The 20,562-nt window shown below is 37.0% G+C and overlaps 1 protein-coding gene across 2 annotated transcripts in view; it reads right to left on the bottom strand.

Annotated features, from left to right (window-relative positions):
• Positions 1–20,562, bottom strand: part of ITCH (itchy E3 ubiquitin protein ligase) — a 142,486-nt gene that overhangs the window by 110,504 nt on the left and 11,420 nt on the right. The window lies entirely within an intron of this gene.

Consider the following 20,562-nt stretch of genomic DNA (forward strand, 5'->3'; position numbering starts at 1 on the left):
AATCAAAAGCTAAAACTTTGGTGCTTCAAAAACACCATCAAGAAGTGAGAAGTCAACCCACAAAATGCAATAAAATTTCTGTAAATCATGTATATCTGATAAAAGTATCCAGAATATATAAAAAAAACTCTCACAACACAAAAAGACAATGACTGAAAAATTGGCAAAATACCTAGACATTTCTCCAAAGAAGATACACAAATGGCCAATAAACACATGAAAAGATACTCAACATCATTAATCATCTGGGGCATGCAAATCAAAACCAAAATGAGATACCACTTCACACCTACTAGGATGGGTATTATCAAAATGACTGATAACAAGTATTAATGAGGATATAGAGAAGCTAGAACCTTCATAGATTGCTAATGGGAATGTAAAACGGTACAGCTACAATGGAATACATTTTGTGGTCCCTCAAAAAGTTAAACACTGAATTACCATATGATACAGCAATTCTTCTCTAGGTATATACCCAAGAGAAATGAAAACATATGTCCACACAAAAACCTGAACATGATTCACAACGGCATTATTCGTAATAGTCAGAAAATAGAAACAACCCAAATGCCCATAAACTAATAAATGGATTTTTTAAATGTGGTGTATCCATACAATCGACTATTGTTCGGCAATAAAAAGAAATGAAGCACTGGTAAAACCTGTATCGTGGATAAACCCTGAAAATACTATGCTAAATCTCAGAAGCCAGTCATAAAGGACCAGATATTGTATGATTCCATATGCATGAAATGTCAGAGTAAACTGATCTATAGAGACAGTAAATTGATTATTGGTTGCCTAGGGCTGAGCAGATGTGGGATTTGGGGTGAGAATTCACTGACAGAGCGATTTTTGGGGTAATGATGTTTTAAAACTGAATGTTGTGATCATTGCACAACACTGAATATACTAAAAGCCATTGAATTGTACATTTTAAATGGGTATACTGTATGGGATGTGAACTACATATCAACAAACCTCTTTAAGACAAAAAAATTAGGGGACATTTTTTATTTTTAAGCTAAAATATTTTACTATCAATGGACCATCACTAGGGGAAATTCCAAAGGATATATTTCAGGAATAAAGACAATGATTGTGAAAGAAAGTTCTGCAACTCAAGATACGAAAGTGACTAAGAAAGTGGTAAAATTAGATAAATACAAAATACATGAAAGAATGTCTAACTTGGGCATTTAAAAATATAAAGCTAAGGGCATATGGGTAGCTCAGTCAGTTAAACGTCCAACTCCTGATTTTGGCTCAGGTCATGATCTCACAGTTTGTGAGGTGGAGCCCTGCATCTGTCAGTGAAGAGCTTGGGACTCTCTGCCCCTCCCCAACCTGTGCGAGCGTGCAAGTGCACATACAGGCACACACTCACTCCCCTCAAAATAAATAAACATTTAAAAATATACATATAGGGGGCTCTGGGTGGCTCAGTTGGTTAAGCTTCCGACTTCGGCTCAGGTCATGATCTCACAGTTTGTGGGTTCAAGTCAACGACAGCTGACAGCTCAGAGCCTGGAGCCTGCTTCAAGTTCTGTGTCTCTCTGACCCTCCCCCACTGACACTGACTCTCTCTCCCTCAAATAAACATTAGAAAAATTTAAAAAATTAAAAATATATGTATAAAGCTAAAATACTGAATAACAGAATTAAAATCAGGAATGGAGATAGCTGGAGTCAAGTTCCAAGATCTTTGTATTGCTAAGCAAGGCAAAGATACTGATTAACTTCAGTGAGGTTAATATGCAAGTTAAAATTTCAATGGGAAGCAGTAAAAAATTAAAAACAGAATGAACAAATTCCAAACCAGTATGGAGAAAAAATATTTGAGAGAAAAAAAAATGTGTGAACCCAAAAGGCTGTAGAATGTAAACAAAAAGTAAATATGTGGAAAAAGGTCTTTTACAAAAAGATGATAGATTACACATGCACATCTGAATCCCCTTTCAAATTCCCCTTTCAAATCTACCAAAGAAATTTTAAAAATTAAAAAAGTAACTATAGTAAATGTCAGGAAAAATAGAAGTGGAGGTAACAGCAAGCAACTAACTACAGTCAACTACAAAACAGAGCAATGCTAAGTAACAGCACACTCAAGAAAGTCAGTTCCTATGTTGGTAATAGGGAAAAGCCAAGAACTAAGTTGTTTTACACTGAAGTGTCTTCAAGACACAGCAGGTAATTCTGGAAGTAGGGAGTAAATTTAAGACATATAAGCAGGATGGTCTGAAAGCTGCCTGTGATTCCTAAATCCCCTACTTCACACAAGACTTGGGGGTTTTCCTTCTAGAGACGGTAAAATAGAGCATCTCTAGAATGGGAGATGCCAGCCACAGTTAAAGGATGGACAATATCAAAAACAGGAGAATTAAAGGAACCAAACAGGCAGTGGATAGGATGAGTCTTTTTATGAAGTCCTCCAACTTCTTAAAAGGTTATCCACCAGAAAATCCTATAGCGAGGTTCTCTGTTAACAAGCTTCTCCTCCATACATGCACACTCAGAGCTCCCAGCCTGATTTTTAGTCTCCCCTCTTTAAACATAATAAAATACTAGCAGGCAATGTGAGAAGCTCCTATCATGAAGTAATGCCAAAGAAAAACAAAGAACACTTTTTAAAATGTATTAACATCTTCAGAGAGATGAAAAGATACTACATTCATGAAACAAAAATAGGATGCCATTAAAAAAAAGAAAAAAAAGAAAAGAAGGAACATTCAGGGAAAAAAAGGAATTTGCATGAAAACAGTCCCCAGTAGGAACAGCCTATACTGTGGAGACAGGCTACACCAATTTTAGTCAGCTCAAGTAGTCTAAAATTGCAAGCTCTGTACATAGATTGTCAGAACACTAGAATAGGGATCAAACAATACCTACTGCTGCCAGACTGACAAAATAATTTGGTTGCCAGAGTATGATGTAGTCTTAAATCATCTTGTAGCTTTAAACTATTTTTTGGTCCTTGTTGGACTAACAAAACTCAACTGTACAAAAGAGTTTTCCATTCTTTATTTTCATAAATCTCTTTACATTTAAACCCCCTTTACCTAAGAAACCTTGCAATTTGGGAGAGGTTAACTAATATGATTTCCAAATACATTAAGGAAGTAATGTAGATTCTGAATGACAAATGTGGTCAATGTCACCTAATTAATAATGACCAGTACATAACATTAAGTAAGCTCTATTACATTCACTTTAGTTATTAAATAATAGAATGTCTTCAATCTGATGCTCTGAAATAGGGAGTTTTTCTGTAAAGGGCCAGGGAGTAAATATTTTAAACCTTGTAGACCATATGATCTCTGTCACAACTACTCAACTCCCTTGTAGTGTGACAGCAGCCATAGACAACACATAAAATGAATGAATGAGACTGTGTACCAGAAAAACTATTTACACAAACAGACAGAAAGCCAGATTGCTTCCATGGGCCATGATTTTGCTAACCCCCCTGCTCTTAAGTATCAAAGTGAAAAAAAACTAGGTACTATTTAAGAACCTACATACATCACCATTATGGCTAAAAAATGGGAAATGTGAAAGAGGCAAAATTCCTTGAGACATTAAAATAAAACAGTTGGATATGAGTGAAAAATCTTGTAATTATTATTTATTTTATTTTATTTTTTTTTACAGTTCCCTCTTTATCCCCATCACTACTCCCTTCATTTGGCTCTCCTTACACTACCATACTAATTTCAACATTTGTCCTTGTCTAGCCTCAATCTGTCCATATATACAATGTTGTCAGAAGGATTTTTAAAATGAATCCCCTACATCTCTGATGATCCTCACTTGCCTATTCTCTTAACTCATCTTCCACTCTCTCATACATACCCCATGCTTTAACCATATAGAATTACTCATCCTACCTCACCATGCCATCTGTTTAATATTTCTGTGGTTTACTTGTTCCTTCTGTTCAAACTTTGCTCTGCTCCTTCCTTAACTTCCTATTCATCTGGTCTTCTCTTATCCTTCAACATTCTACTCAAGCATTTCATCTGGTAGCTCTCCCTCGACTCCAAAGCAGAAATAATGAAGTTCTTCTCATCAACCCTGCTGCATGTTATCCAGGAGATATTACAACACAGTAATTAAATGTGCAGGCTTTGGAATCAGACAGATTTAGATCCACAAACTAACACTGTAACTTACTGTGGCAAACATGAACAAATTACTTAATCTATGAACCATTCCTTCTTCATCCATAAAACAGGGACAATTTTATTATAGTTTTGAAGAGTGAGATAATACCACGAAGTGCTATAAGACAGTCTTAAAGCTAACAAGTGTTCAATAGCTGTCCCTTAATATCTGTGGCAAATCTGTCTCCTCCTTCAAACTGTTTTCTTAAGATCAGGGGCCATTCATCTTTACATGAAAAGCCAGATGTAATGCCTGAAGCATATTAATAGTACACCTTCAAATACCTGTTGAATTGATCAATAAATATGAAAAAGTTACTCAAGGTGTACTTTTCTATGACACTTCAGAAGAACTTGAAATTATGATATCTTTCTTACTAAACATTAAAAGTTTTAAAAATATCTATTACGATCCAAAGGACTCACCACTGTCTAACATTTTTCCAAATAAATGGGGGCACTTGTAACCTGTACAAAAGAGCCTCTATTTGTAAATAAGTGAGGTTACAAAGGGTGTTTTTGTTCTTAGGTTCATAATAACAATACAAAAGCAACCAATGAACACACACTGCAGAAAGTTTCCCATCATAATAGTAAACACCACAGATTTACAAAGATAAGGCTTCTGCCCTCCTAGAACTTAAAATGTAAGGGAGAGCCAAATATAAATAATTAGAATTATAGAAAATTGACACTGTGCTCCCTGTGCAAATAACGTAAGTAAGGAAATACAGGCTGTAGTAATAAATTTTGACTTTGTAGGGAGGGAAAATTTGGACAAGACACCACAGAAGAGAAACACTTATGGATAAAAAGGAAAATAGGAAGAGAACAGGAGATGTGCTTAAATTGGCCAACAAAGGACAAAGGGGAAAATGATACAACAGAAAAAGAATGGACTACAAAAATCAATGAACTGGGCTCTGTTGTTATAAATAGTAGAAAGAAACAAAACATAATTCACAAGCAGTGTGAATGTCTTCCTAGAAAACTCAAAAGACTCTACATAATACACCTAATAACCTAGAAAACTGACCAGTATCATGGACCAAGTGAAAAGCAGAAAACCTTTAAGTGAAAAAAGTAAAAAATGTTTTTAAAGCCAACTATTTTGGGGTAACTATACAAACATGTGAACATAAAACATTCATAACAAGGTAACACGAGAAAATGAAAACAACAACAACAACAACAACAACAACAACAACAAAACCTGGGTTGGCACCCTTGGAATTCAGATGAATTAAGAGAGAAAGAATATATAAAAAGATCTGAAAAGAATAAATAAAAATAAAAGGGTGCCTGGGTAGCTCAGTCCATGAATATGGAGCCTCCTTAAGATCCTCTCTCTCCCTCTGTCCCTCTCCCCCACTCATGCTTGCTGTAAACAAATAAATAAATATTAAAAGTTTAGAATATAAAAACATTTGAATTCTTGGCCAGTTAGAAGTCTAGACGCTGTGGCAGCCAGCCTCAAAAATGCCCTCCAATAATCCTTACCTCCGGATATTCAAAACTCCTGTGTAATTTTCCTGACACAGTGATACAGAGTTGGCCTGTATCTACATATTCTACAGAATATGGTAGAAACAACAGTGTATTACATCCAAAGCTAGGTCATAAAAGGCATTACAATTTTTGCCTTGATCCCTGGGATTGCTTATTCTGGGAGAAGCCAGCCACTATACTATGTAGACATTCAAGTGGTCCTATGGAGAGGCCCAGGTGAAAAGGAAATGAAGCTTCCTACCAAGAGCTATCACCAATTTGCTAACCATGAGTGAGTCACCTTGGAAGTAGATCTTCTAGTCCCAGTCAAGGCTATAGATGAATGCAGACTTGCCTGATATCTAACTGCAATATCAAGAGAGACCCTAAGCCACAACTGCTCAGCCAAGCTGCTCCCAAATTTCTCACCTGCAGAAACTGCAGAAGATAATACATTACTGTTATTTTAAGCCACTGAACCTTGGGATAATTCACTGCACAGCAACAGAAAACTAACAGAGAAGCCAAGGTATCATTTTGGCTAAGTGATAAGGTAAAGTAAGATCTTTGCTATAAAGTACATGAACAAGAAAACTTACACTGAAGTACTAACCTAACATGTTTAGAATCTATCCTGAAGTTCTTACAATTCAAATAGAAGGGTATATACTTATTTTACATTCAGTAATGATTTTTCTCAAACAGCAAAATAAAGGATAGGATGAATTATGGGAGAGTAACCATTTAATTTTTCATCCAAATTGGATTATTTTTGAGTATGAACAGGGACATGATAGAACACTGTGTCAATGGAAATAAACCAGAACTATACCAGGCAAAGCATAACATAAAGCCACCCTAATTATGGATGCTAGGTATGGAAATTTATATTGCTAAAATAAGGTGGTATAAGAGATAAAATACTAAATTTAGGAGGCTGCTATAAAACACAAGCATCACCATAATAAAAAATAACTAATTTGGTGAATAGTCACGTGCTGAGAACTTTTAAAGAATTCTACATGCAGTAATTCATTTAATGCAATCTCCTTGTGATGGGTTGAATAGTGGCTCCCAAAATGATACATCCACATCCTATTCTTTGAAACCTACAAACGTGACCTTACTTGGAAAAAGGATCTTTACAGATAAAATTAAGAATTTCAAGATAACATCATCCTGGATTATCCAGGTAGACCTAAAATCCAACAATTGTCCTGTTAAAAGACCTACAGAGGAGAGAAGAAAAAAAGGCAATGTGAAGACAGGTAGAGATTGAAATTATGCAGCCCACAAGCCAAGGAACACGGGCATCCAGCAGAAATTAGAAAAGGTAAGTAAGGATTCTCCCTAGAGTTTTCAGAGCAAATGCAGCTCTTCTGACATCTTGACTTCAGAATTCTGGCCTCTAGGACTGTGAGAAAATAAGTATTTTAATAAAGTCACCAAGTTTGAGGTAATTTGTTACAGCAGTCACAGGAAATGAATACACTCCCTGTGACGTAGATACTACAACCTTTTTTACCAATGATGAGACAAACACAGAAATGTTATCTAATAAACCAGAAATCTGGGGGATAAGAATAAAAAATATTAAAATGTAATAAAAAAGCTGGTTCGGAAGTAATATTTGGAGGCTGGTCACGGGGATGGAGTTTCCCCTCAAAATTTAGCTGAGCTTAATAAATGACGAAGAAATGAAAGAATCATTATTCTGCAACCTAATGTAATAACTGAGTCAGGCAAGAATCAACAGATGATGGCACTTTAACAAATTTTTTTTTAATGTTTATTTATTTTTGAGAGAGACAGAGCATGAGCAGGGGAGGGGCAGAGACAGAGGGAGACAGAACCCAAAGCAGGCTCCAGGTTCTGAGCTGTCAGCACACAGTTTGATGTGGGGCTTGAACTCACGAACCGTAAGATCATGACCTGAGCCAAAGTCAGACGCTTAACCGACTGAGCCCCCAGGCGCTCCAAGATGATGGCATTTTAAAATATATCCACAAGCTCCCTTCAAAAGATGGAAACTAATATCCCACCTCTTGAATGTAGGCCAGATTTACTCTCTTCTACTGAATAGAATGTGGCAGGAAAGGGCAGTATGTGACATCCAAGGCTAGGTTATAAGAGGCAATGCCACAACAATGTATAAAGATGCAATTTTGTGACACCAATAACTGCAATGGGTGGTGACAAAGCTGTAAAAGAACAGTTTTTGTATGTTACTGAAATTAAGTGTTATAAATTCAAATTAGAGTATTATAACTTTCGGACTTTAAATGTAATCCCTGTGGTAACCACAAAGAAAATGGTTACAGAATATACACAAAAGGAAATAAGAAGGCAATAAAAATGTTTCACTACAAAATATCAACTAAACACAATGACAGTAATGAAGAAACGAATGACAGAAAAAACTGTAAGACATATGGAAAATAAATAGTAAAATGAGGAAGTCCCTCTTTACCAGTAATTACTTTACATGAAACAAGATTAAACTCTCCAATCAAAAGACAGAAAGTGACAGAATGGCTTAAAACATCATCTATATGCTGTCTACAAGAGACTCAGTCTAGATCCAAAGACACAAATAGGCCAAAAGTGAAAGGATAGAAAAAGATACTCCATGTGACTATCCTAATGTCACACAAAATAGACTTTAAATCAAAAACGGATGGGGCACCTGGCTGGCTTAATCAGAAGAGTCTTGATCTTGGGGTAATGATTTCAAGCCCTATATTGGGTGTAGACATTTAAAAATAAATAAATAAGGGGCGCCTGGGTGGCTCAGTCGGTTAAGTGTCTGACTTCGGCTCAGGTCACGATCTCATGGTCCGTGAGTTCGAGCCCCGCATCGGGCTCTGGGCTATTGGCTCAGAGCCTGGAGCCTGCTTCAGATTCTGTATCTCCCTCTCTCTCTGCCCCTCCCCCATTCATGCTCTGTCTCTCTCTGTCTCAAAAATAAATAAACGTTAAAAAAAAAAAAATAAAAAGCAATAAAAATAAATAAATAAAAGTTAAAAAAAGTTACAAGACAAAAGATGTTACAATATTAATAAAAGGTGTGAAACAGCAAGAAGATTCAATTATAAACATTTACCCAGCTAATAACAGATCATCAAAACATATAAAGCAAAAACTGACATGTTTGAAGGGAGAAACAGACATTTCTCAGCTTACAGAAGGGATTGTATACCAAGTGGGATTTAATCCTGGAATGTAAGGATGGTTCAACAATAAAAATTCATCAATGTAACGTACCATATTAACAGAATGAAGGGGGGAAAAACACACGATTATTTCAATTGATAGAGAAAAAGCATCTGAAAAAATTTAATACCCTTCATGATAAAAACATTCAACACAGTAGAACTAGAAGGGAACCACCTCTATGTTAATAAAGGCCATATATGAAAAACTCCCAACTGACATCACATTCAATGGTGAAAAAATAAAAGTTTTTGTCGAAGATCAGCAATGAGCAAGGATGGCCATTCTCACCATTTCCATTCAACATAGAACTAGAAGCCCAAAAAAAAGCAATTAGGCAAGAAAAAAATAAATAAAAGGCATCCAAATTGGAGAGGAAGAAGTAGAATTCCGTTTGAAGATATGATTGTATATATAAAAAACCCGAGAGATTCCACACACACAAAAAAACTATTAAAACTAAAACAAATTCAGCAAATTAACAAAACACAAAAATTAACACACACAAATCCAATGCATTTGTATTCATTAAAAATGAACAATCTAAGGAGTGCCTGAGTGGCTCAGTCAGTTAAGTGTCCGACCTTGGCTCAGGTCATGATCTCACAGTTTGTGAGTTCAAGCTCCATGTTGGGCTCTGTGCTGACAACTCAGAGCCTGGAGCCTGCTTTGGATTCTCTGTCTTCCTCTCTCTCTGCCCCACCCTGACTTGTGATCTGTCTCTCAAAGATGAATAAACGTTAAAAAAAAAAAAAATTAAAAACAATCAACAATCTAAACAGGAAATTAAGAAAACAAACCCATTTATGTATAACATCAAAAATAGCAAGATACTTAGGAATTAACCAATGGGGTCAAAGACTTGTAACACTAAAAACTATAAAACATTGCTGAAAGAAATTAAAGAAGACACAAATAAATGGAAAGACATCCTATGTTTATGGATTAGAAGTCTTAATACTGTTAAGATGTTAATACTACCTAAAGCAGTCTACAGAGTCAATGCAACTCCTATCAAAATCCCAATGTTTCTTGCAGAAATAGAAAATCCATCCTAAAATTCATATAGAATCTCCAGGGACCTTGGGCATCTGGGTGGCTCAGTTGGTTAAACTTCTGACACTTGATTTCAGTTTAGGTCATTACCTTGTGGTTTGCAGGATGGAGCCCGAAGTTGGGCTCTGCGCTGACAGTGTGGAGCCTGCTTGGGATTCTCTTTCTGTCCCCTACCCTGCATGTGTGTGCACACGCACGTGTTCTCCCTCACAAAATAAATAAACTTAAAAAAAAAAATCTCCAGGGACCTTAAATAACCAAAACAATCTTGAAAAAGAACAAATTTAGAGGACTTGTATTTCCTGATTTCAAAATTCAATACAAAGCTGCAATAATAAAAACTCTGTGATAATGGCATAAAGACATACAAACTTATTCTACTGGACTAAAAAGAAAGCCCCAAAATAAACTCTTACATATAAAGTAAAATGTTTTTTGACAAGGGTGTCAAGACCATTCAATGGAGAAAGGACAGTCCTCTCAATAAATGGTGTTGGGAAAACCAGATATCCACCTGCAAAAGAATAAAGTTGGACCCTTACCTAACACCATTTACAAAAATTAAAAATGGATCAAAGACCTAAATGTTAAGAACTAAAAATAAAAACTCTTAGAGGAAAATAGGACAAACGCTTCACAACACTGGATTTAGCAATGATTCCTTGCATATGACACCAAAGATACAGGCAACAAAAGAAAAAATAGACAAACTGGACTTCACAAAAATTTTAAATTTTATGCAAAAGATGCTATCAACAGAATGAAAGGCAACCTACAAAATGGGAGGAAATATTTGCAAATCATTCATCTAAAGGATTAATATCCAGGATACAGAGAATTTCTAAAACTCAACAACAATAAAAATCTTAACTAAAAAATGGAGGGGTGCCTGGGTGGCTCAGTTGGTTAATTGTCTGACTCTTGAATTTGGCTCAGGTAATGATCTAACTGGTTCGTGTGTTTGAACCCTACGCCTCACTAACAGTGTGGAGCCTGCTTGGGATTCTCTCTCTCTGCTCCTCTTCTGCACACACATGTCTGCACAGGCACACTCTCTCTCTCTCAAAATAAATAAATAAATGTAAAAAAAAAAAAAAAAAAAAAAAGGACAAAGTGCATGAACACATTTCTCCAAAGAAATGACAGGCATTTCTCCAAAGAATGGCCAGTAAGTACATAAAAACACTTAATCCCCCCTAATCATTAAGGAAATGCAAATAAAAACCCACAATGAAATACCAACTTACGCCCATTAAGATGGTTACTATAAAAAAAAAGTTGTCAGGGATATGAAGAAATTAGAACACTTGTGCACCAATGTAAGAATGTAAAAGGATACAGCTACTGTGGGAAGCAGTATAGTGGGTCCTCAAAACTAAAGAGTTACAATATGATCCAGTAATTCTACTTGTTGTTATATATCCAAAACAATTGAAAGTAGGATCTAAAAAAAGTATCTGTACACACAAGTTCATAGCACCATTATTCACAATAGCTAAAATGTAGAAGTAACCCAAGTGTCCATCAATGGTTGAATGGATAAGCAAAATGTGGTATATACACACAATAGAATAATATTAGGAAGGAAATTAAAAGGAAGGAAATTCTGACACATGCTATAACATGGATGGACCTTGAGAACATGCTAAATGAAATAAGCCAGTCACAAAAAGATGATTCCACATTGGGGCGCCTGAGTGGTTCAGTTGGTTAAGCATCTCACTTCGGCTTAGGTCATGATCTCACAGTTCGTGACTTTCAGCCCTGCATCAGATCAGCTCTCAGCTGTCAGCACAGAGGCTACTTCGGATCCTCTGTCCCCCTGTCTCTCTGCCCCTCCCCCGCTCTCACTCTCTCTCTCTCAAAAATAAACTTAAAAAAAAAAAAAAAAAAAAGGTGATTCCACTTATATGAGGTACCTACAGCAGTCAAATCAGAGACAGAAAGTAGAGCCATAGTTACCAAGGACTCTGGGAGGAGGGAATGTGAAGTTATTGCTTAATGGGATACAGAGTTTCAACTATGCAAGAAGAAAAGAATTCTAGAGATGGACGGTGGTGATGACGGCACAGTGATATGAATTAGTACTTAGTACCACTGAATCATACACTTAAAAATGGGTTTTTTATTTTTTATTTGAGAGAGAGAAGACATATGCAAGCAGGGGAGAAGGGCAGAGAGAGTGAGAATCTCAAGCAGGCTCCACACTAAGCAAGGAGCCTGATGTAGGGCACAATCCCACAACCTTGGGACCATAACCTAAGCCAAAATCAAGAGTCGGCGCTCAACTGACTGAGCCACACAGACGCCCCTGAAAATGGTTTTGATGGGAAATTTACTGTTATACACATTGTACCACAATTGAAAAAAAAAAAAAAAAAAGGATGACACCACTTGCTCTCAGGTCACTTGCTCCAGGGAAGCCAGCTGCCAATTTGTGAGGAGACTCCAGCAGCCCTAGAAAAAGGTGTATGTTGCAAGGACCTGAGGCCTCCCACCAACAGCTAGCACCAACCCACCAACCATAGCAGTGAGACACCTTGGACACTGATCCTCCAGCCCCCACTCAAGCCTTCAGAGAACTGCAGCCTCAACCAACATCTTGACTGTGTCTTAATGAAACTCAGAGTCAAAGCCATCCAGCTAAGCCACTTCTGAATTTCTATCCCACAGAAACCATACAGATCAAAAATATTTGTTTTAACTGCTAAATTTTGGGATAATTTGTTATGCACTAATAGAGAAACCACTGGATAAAAGGCTGTTGGAAAATAGGATATTTGTATGGTCTCAAAGTATTATCCCACATTTTACTTACCAATTGCAGAAGGGAAAAGTATACTACTATAATGCAGAGATCTGTTTTGTTTTGTTTTGTTTTCTACAACAGTGGGTAGAAGCAATGGATGTTACTGAAAATCCTACAATGCAGCACTCCACAACAAAGAACGATCCAGCCCAACATATCATAGCACCAAGATTAAGAAACACTGCCTAGGGGCACCTGGATAGCTGTCATTTAAGTGTTCGACTTCAGCTCTGGTCATAATCTCATGGTTTGTGAGTTTGAGCCCCGCGTCAGGCTCTGTCCTGACAGCTCAGAGCCTAAAGCCTGCTTCAGATTCTGTGTTTCCCTCTCTCTCTACCCCTTCCCCACTCTCATTCTGTCTCTCTCTCAAAAATAAACACTAGAAAGAAAGAAAGAAAGAAAGAAAGAAAGAAAGAAAGAAAGAAAGAAAGAAAGAAACCGTGCCAAAAGAAATAAAAGCAATATTCAGTTATTCACTTAAAATCTGTATGGGAGGGGTACACTCTCTCGAAAGTAAAAAAAAAAAAAAAAAAATTAAAAAACTTATATAGGAATGTTTATGGTAACTCTGCTCATAATTGCCAAAAAATGTCAGACAACCCAATATCCCTCAACAGGTAAACTGATAAACTGGTGCATTCATACCCTGGAATACTACTCAGCAACAAAAAGAAACAAACTACTGATACGTGCAACAACTTGGATGAATCTGGAAGGCACCAATCATACTGATTGAAACCAAGTCTCAAAAAGTTACATATGTATTACTCCATTTATGTGACAGTCTCCCAAAGACAAAATAATAGGGATAGATAACAAATCTGTGGCTGTGAAGAGTGGAGGGTGGATAGGACTACAAAATGAAGTACAAGGGAGGTTTCTGGCATGATGGAACTATTCTGTATCCTGACTGTGGTGTTGCAAAAACCTATACATATGTTAAAGTTCATACAACTGTACACATACACACACAAAAGCCAATTTTACTGTATAATTATTTTTTTAAGATTTTTATTAAGTTTATTTATTTTGAAAGACAGAGAGAGCATGCAAGCATACCTGTGTATAAATGAACAGTGGAGGGGCAGAGAGAGAATCCCAAGTAGGCTCCGCACTGTCAGCACAGAGCCCTATGTGGGTCTCGATCTCACCAACCCTGAGATCATGACCTGAGCTGAAATCAAGAGTCAGACACTTAACCAACTGAACCACCCAGATACCCCTATATGATGTTGTTGTTTTTTTAAGTAACATTTCAAACATTTAAAAAAAAAAAAAAGAAAGAAAAAAGGGTACATAACCAATGTACTATGTTGAGAAGTGTCTCCCCCAAAATTTGTCTACCTGAAACCTCAGAATGTGACCTTACTTGGTCTTATAGGGTCTTTGCAGATGTAATCAAGTTAAGATGAGGAGAACCTTATTTCAATGACTTGTGACCTTATAAGAAGAAAATTTGGACATAGAGACATGCACAGAATAAAGATAAGGTGATGACACACAGAATACCACATGAAGACAGAAGCAGAGATTGGAAAGAAGCATATACAAAGCCAAAGAATGCAAGGATCACCAACATCCATCAGAAGCTATGAGAGGCACAGCATAGATTCTCCCTTCTGATAAATTCCAATCCTGCTGACCCCTTATTTTGGTCTTTTAGACTCCAATACTGTGATAGAATAAGGTTCCATTGTTTTAAAAACTAGCCAGTGTGTATAACTTGTTAGAGCAATTCTAGGAAACTGCTACATCCTATGACTCTATTTAAATGACATTCTAGAAAAGGAAAAACTGTTGGGACAGAAAACATCAGTGCTTCCTAGAGGGATGCATGGGTGGCTCAGTGGGTTAAGCATCTGACTCTTGATCTCAGCTCAGGTCTTGACCTCAGGGTCCTGAGTTTAAGCCCCATGTTGGGCTCTGCGCTGGGAATGAAGTCTACTTAAAAAAAAAAAAAAAAAAAAAAAAAAAAATAGGGGCACCTGGGTGACTCAATCAGTTGGGCGTCCGATTCTTGATTTTGGCTCAGGTCATGATCCCAGAGTTATGGGATTGTGCCCCACATCAGGCTCCAAGCTGGGCTTGAAGCCTGCTTAAGACTCTCTCTTCCCCCACCCTGCCCCTCTTCCCACCTCTTGCTTGCGCGCGCTCTCTCTCTCTCTCTCTCTCTCTCTCAAACAAACAAACAAACAAACACAAAGGACTACAAGACTGCAAATGTCTGTCAAAATTCAAAGACCTGTACACTACTAGAAAAGGATTAATTTTACTATGTGCAAGTTACATCTCAATAAACTTAACTCAAAAAAAAATAAAAAAGTATTCTCACCGTGAATGACAAAAAAATGCTAATCTAGTTTCCACAATATAAAGGGGAAAAAAATGACTCTAGCTCTCCTATGTATCTTGGGGAGGTCTCTCGAGGACCCATTCTTCCTTTCCAGTACCTCCCTTCTACCTTCATATCTCACTGCTAAATTAACTTATCTTTTTTAATGTCCCTTTTATTTTATAATCTATCCTTCGTTAACCCCCTCTTCCTTCTCCTAACACTCAATTTTTAAAACATCTTCAACTTTGCCTCTATCTACAGCTTTAACATTCATAAGATATAGAGACAAGATGGATACCTCTGCTTTAACTTCCTATCAAAAATAACTGACTTTTTACATGATTTTGAAAAAGCTTTCACAATCAAGTACAGTGATGTGGATATCTTCACCTGGTAAAACACTGTGACTTGAACCACTGAAGATATCAGTTTGAATCTAAGATACAGTACAATATTAAAATTATCTATTACCTCTTAGTCTGTCAGTTACAAAAAAAACTTAAAATAGGGTCAGCTTTTATATCATTTGAGTAATGTTTACTATCACACTAGAAAAATGTGACAGAATGTCTAATGTAGAAAAGAGGTGTTAAAACATTGCCAGAGGTGAAAACTAACCTTAACATCTTCCTGAAAGGCAGTAGAAATAAAAATATGGAGAAAGGCACACTTCACAAGATCATTTCAGTAATATCTTGTCCCATAGGCAACAAACAGCAAACTAGCCTTATTTTAAAACATGTATCCTAATTAAAGAAAAATAATTAGTCAGGATATTATGAAATTTGCTTGTTTTCAGAAATAACATATCCAACATAATCAGTTATTTTTATAGGTCACATCTATTTTGACCTAGAAAACTTTCCAATAATTTATATGGACCTATCATTCTTAAAAGAAGCCACCAAAAAGACATTTCAGAAAACATACTAAGCCAGTAAGGAGAAAAACTGCTTGTTGAAGCACAAGTACAAAGAGCTAAAGTACACAGGGGTATTCAGAGAACTAAAACCTAATGAAGTCTAACTCTCAAACAGCCTTACTGAAGTACACAAGTATAGGCGTGCCTGGGTGGTTCAGTCGGTTAAGTGACCGACTTCAACTCAGGTCATGATCTCAGGGTTCATGGGTTGGAGCCCCGCCTCGGGCTCTGTGCTGACAGCTCAGAGCCTGGAGCCTTTTTCAGATTCTGTCTCTCTCTCTCTCTCTCTCTCTCTCTCTCTCTCTCTCTCTCTGTGTCTCTCTCTCTTTTCCTCCTCCTCCTCTTCCTTCTCTCTCTCTCAAAAATAAATAAACATAAAAAATTTTTTTTCATAAAATAAAATACAGAAGTATACACTGCAACTGTAAATACTGAGTAGTCTCCTTTGGACAAGGCCACTTGACCATGTTCTCAAATCACCACTCAAGTGAAAGAGCTATGTTTCAAAGCATGGGTTTTAAAAATTCTGTATTCATTTGCCATCCACTACTGTGAAGAATGGAGCCTCAATTCAGTTGAAAGTGGAACATGGAGGTGGTAATGGTTCCTGTGCATGCAACCAGTAGCCACACCACCCAGCTGGATTGAAAACTAGATCCTGCTCTCTGCAGTCACTGCAGCAGGGACTAACTAGAAGGAACAATGTTTAGATCCCATTCTCCACTAATGATAGCAAAGGAACTGAACTTGGTGTATGAGTTCCTGAAGGAATTGTTAGAGGGGGGTAAGAGTTCTCTGGGTTGGGCTAAAAGGTATATACTCATTTCCATAACATTCTCAATAAGTGGGAATGAACTCAAACCCACACATGATGGGGAAAAGTTGCCTTCTTATTTACTGGAAAAAGTTACGTTAGCAGAGAGAGATGTAAACCATTCCCTCTCCCTCTCAAAAGTGACACCTTGGCTCTGAACATCATGTGAATGATCTCAGATAAATGAAAGCTCCCTTCCCATTTTCCAACCAAGTGTATGGGTGTGGATCTAAAGCATATGCATCAAAAGATGATTATCTTATTCAAAGAGAAAACACAAAGGTATAACTTTCCTTTAAAAAAAAAATTTTTTTTAACGTTTATTCATTTTTTGATAGAGAGGGTGTGAGTAGGGGAGGGGCAGAGAGAGAGGGAGACACAGAATCTAAAGCAAGTTCCAGGCTCTGAACTGACAGCACAGAGCCCAACGCGGGGCTTGAACTCACGGACCATGAGATCATGACCTGAGCTGAAGTCGGACACTTAACTGACTGAGCCACCCAGGCACCCCCAAAGGTATAACTTCCAAGGTTCAATAGTATGACAACAGAATCTAAGGAAACTGGCACCAGAATCAAACTTTTAGCATTTATTTGCTGGTTTGAACTCTGTACCCACTACTTTAGAAGGTGATTTTCCCTCTGTTCTCTCAAACAGCTAACAAATATTTTAATATTAACTACTATCACAAGTTATTTCCTATTTTTGACTATCTACTGCTAGAGTTTCATGATTTGATATGCCACAATAAATATAACTACCATTGTGCTACAATAAATACTGCTCTCTTTTGCAAACAATGCTTGTGTGAAATTATACAACCTAATTACATATAAGGTTGAACTTCCTGGCTCCCAGGAAACTCTGGTTTCTGACCATCTCTTAACACCCATGAATTGCCCTCAAAATACAAGATCCTGATAGCCACCATCCCTCATCCTTCCAACAAACCTTTCTCAGATCATTTCTAAACATAATCTAAGAACTATCAAGTAAACTAGAGGCAATATTAATGAGTTACTGAGTATTATGTATGTATACACTATAAACAAATTTATACACATTTTTATTTAAAGGAGCCAAAAAGCATTGTTACTCAAATTGTATCAAAAACCCAGAAAAAAATCACATAGAATCATTTACATCCAAGGGCCATAAGTAATTGTGGGGGGAGGGGAGAAGAGAAAACTATCATTTACCCATTAGTAAATAAATAGAATTATAAAAGCAGAGCCAATTCTATACTCCAATTTGGGTCTGTAGGTTTTCACCTTAGTATTCTATCCAAAGACTACCGCCTCTATTTTGACTCCAAAAAGATGCTAAATAAAACTACTATTTCAAAGAAGTCAAAATATCAAACACATCTTATTTGTTCTTGTAAGTAAGCAAATGGAAATCCAAGAAAGTTAAATGGATTGCCCAGTCAGGCAAAGATTTCTTACATGTGACAACAAAAGTACCACCCATAAAAGAAAAAATTGAAAAATTAAGCCTCATCATGGGAATGCAAGCTGGTGTAGCCACTCTGGAAAACAGTAAGGTTCCTCAAAAAACTAAAAATAGAGCTACCCTATGACCCAGCAATTGCACTACTAGGCATTTATCCACGGGATACAGGTGTGCTGTTTCGAAGGGACACATGCACCCCCATGTTTATAGCAGCACTATCAACAATAGCCAAAGGATGGAAAGAGCCCAAATGTCCATCGATGGATGAATGGATAAAGAAGATGTGGTATATCTATACAATGGAGTATTACTTGGCAATCAAAAAGAATGAAATCTTGCCATTTGCAACTACGTGGATGGAGTTGGAGGGTACTATGCTAAGTGAAATTAGTCAGAGAAAGACAAAAATCAGATGACTTCACTCATATGAGGACTTTAAGAGACAAAACAGATGAACATAAGGGAAGGGAAACAAAAATAATATAAAAACAGGGAGGGGGACAAAACAGAGGAGACTCATAAATATGGAAAACAAACTGAGGGTTGCTGGAGGGGTTGTGGGAGGGGGGATGGGCTAAGTGGGTGAGGGGCACTGGGGAATCTACTCCCGAAATCATTGTGGCACTAGATGCTTACTAATTTGGATGTAAATTTAAAAAAATAAATCGATAAATTTAAAAAAATTAAGCCTCATCAAAATTAGGAACTTCTACTTTTCAAAAGACACTATTAAGATAATGACAAGATAAGCAAAAGCTGGGAGAACATATTTGTAAAATACATATCTGAGAGAGGATATATCCAGAATTTACATAAAACTCTTAAAACTCAATAACAACAATCCAATAAAAATAGACTGTCCAAAGTCAGAACAAAAGATGTGGCCCAAACCAGAGATCTCTAGCTTTGTTCAGTGTTCATGATTTAAAACCATGGTTCCAGGGCACCTGGGTGGCTCAGTCAGTTAAGTGACCAACTCTTGATTTCAACTACTGATTTGGGCTTAGGTCATGTTCTCACAGTTCATGAGATCAAGCCCGCGTTGTCAGCATGGAGCCTGCTTGGGGTTCTCCCTCTCCCTGCTTCTGTCCCTCTCTCTCTCTCAGAATAAGCATTTAAAAAATAAATAAAAATGAAACCATGGTGCCTTAAAGGTGCCAAAAAGATAACAGGAAAACAAAATATACTTATGTCATTGCTACACTTGAACTTACTCAGGTTTGTCCTTTTCAAAATTAAGATGTATATCAAGTCTAGGATCACTCCTAACCTCCTCTTGTCTAAAACAAAAACAAAAAACCCTAATAAATAGCAGTCTCAAAGTAAGTAATCCCAAATCATTACATAACAAAAAGTTAAGAAGTGAGAGGTGCCTGGCTGGCTCAGTTGTTGGAGCATGTGACTCTTGATCTGGGTCAGGGTTGTGAGTTCAAGCTCTGCATTGGGTGCAGAGATTACTTAAAAATAAAATATTAAAAAAAAAAAAAAAAAAAAAAAAAAAAGAATCACTGAGGGGCACCTGGCTGGCTCAGTAAGTAGAGCAAGCAACTCTCAATCTTGGGGTTGTGAGTTCGAGCTCCACGTTGGGTATGGAGGTTACTTTTTAAAAGGTGAATGAGATTGAAATGATGAAAACAGGAATTACAAAAAGTAAAACCCTTCTTTGGATACCTCAAGCTTACTTGTATTTTTTTAGGCAAACAGTAACAGCAAGCCTCTTAGACAAAAATCAAAGTTCTTTTAATAAGAAATTTTCCTTCTCTAAAATGAAAAATTTTTTAACGTCTATATTTTGAGAGTGAAAGAGAACACACACATCTGCAATGATGTGAGTGGGGGAAGGGCAGAGGGAGAGAGAGAATTCCAAGCAGTGCCTGCTACACAAGGGGCTCAAGCTCACAAATCGTGAGATCATGACCTGAGATGAAACAGAGTCATGACGCTCAACCAACTGAGCCACCCAGGCGCCCCTCTAAAATGAAATTTAAGTAACACAGGGACTTCTTTGCCTAAAAGCATAATCTTTCATAAATGTTTACCCCACCAAGTAAGTTGTTAAAAGAGAATACAGAACTCCAAAACTATAATGAAGGCTTTGCCCCAATCAACCTTTACCTTTCCAGAAAGCCCTACTTTTAACCTTTTATCATCAAACATTTACTAAGGGCCTATACATTGGAGAGAATGGTTCTTGTTGCTTTGCCAACAACAGGAAAGGAGAAGAGCAGTAGACTCAGAAACAGAAAAGATATGGACAGAAGCCTATAAAATAATTAAGACACCAAATCCAAACAATCCAATTAAAAA

This window comes from Panthera tigris, chromosome A3, assembly GCF_018350195.1.
Source record: "Panthera tigris isolate Pti1 chromosome A3, P.tigris_Pti1_mat1.1, whole genome shotgun sequence".
In the NCBI taxonomy this organism is placed as follows: Eukaryota; Metazoa; Chordata; class Mammalia; order Carnivora; family Felidae; genus Panthera; species Panthera tigris.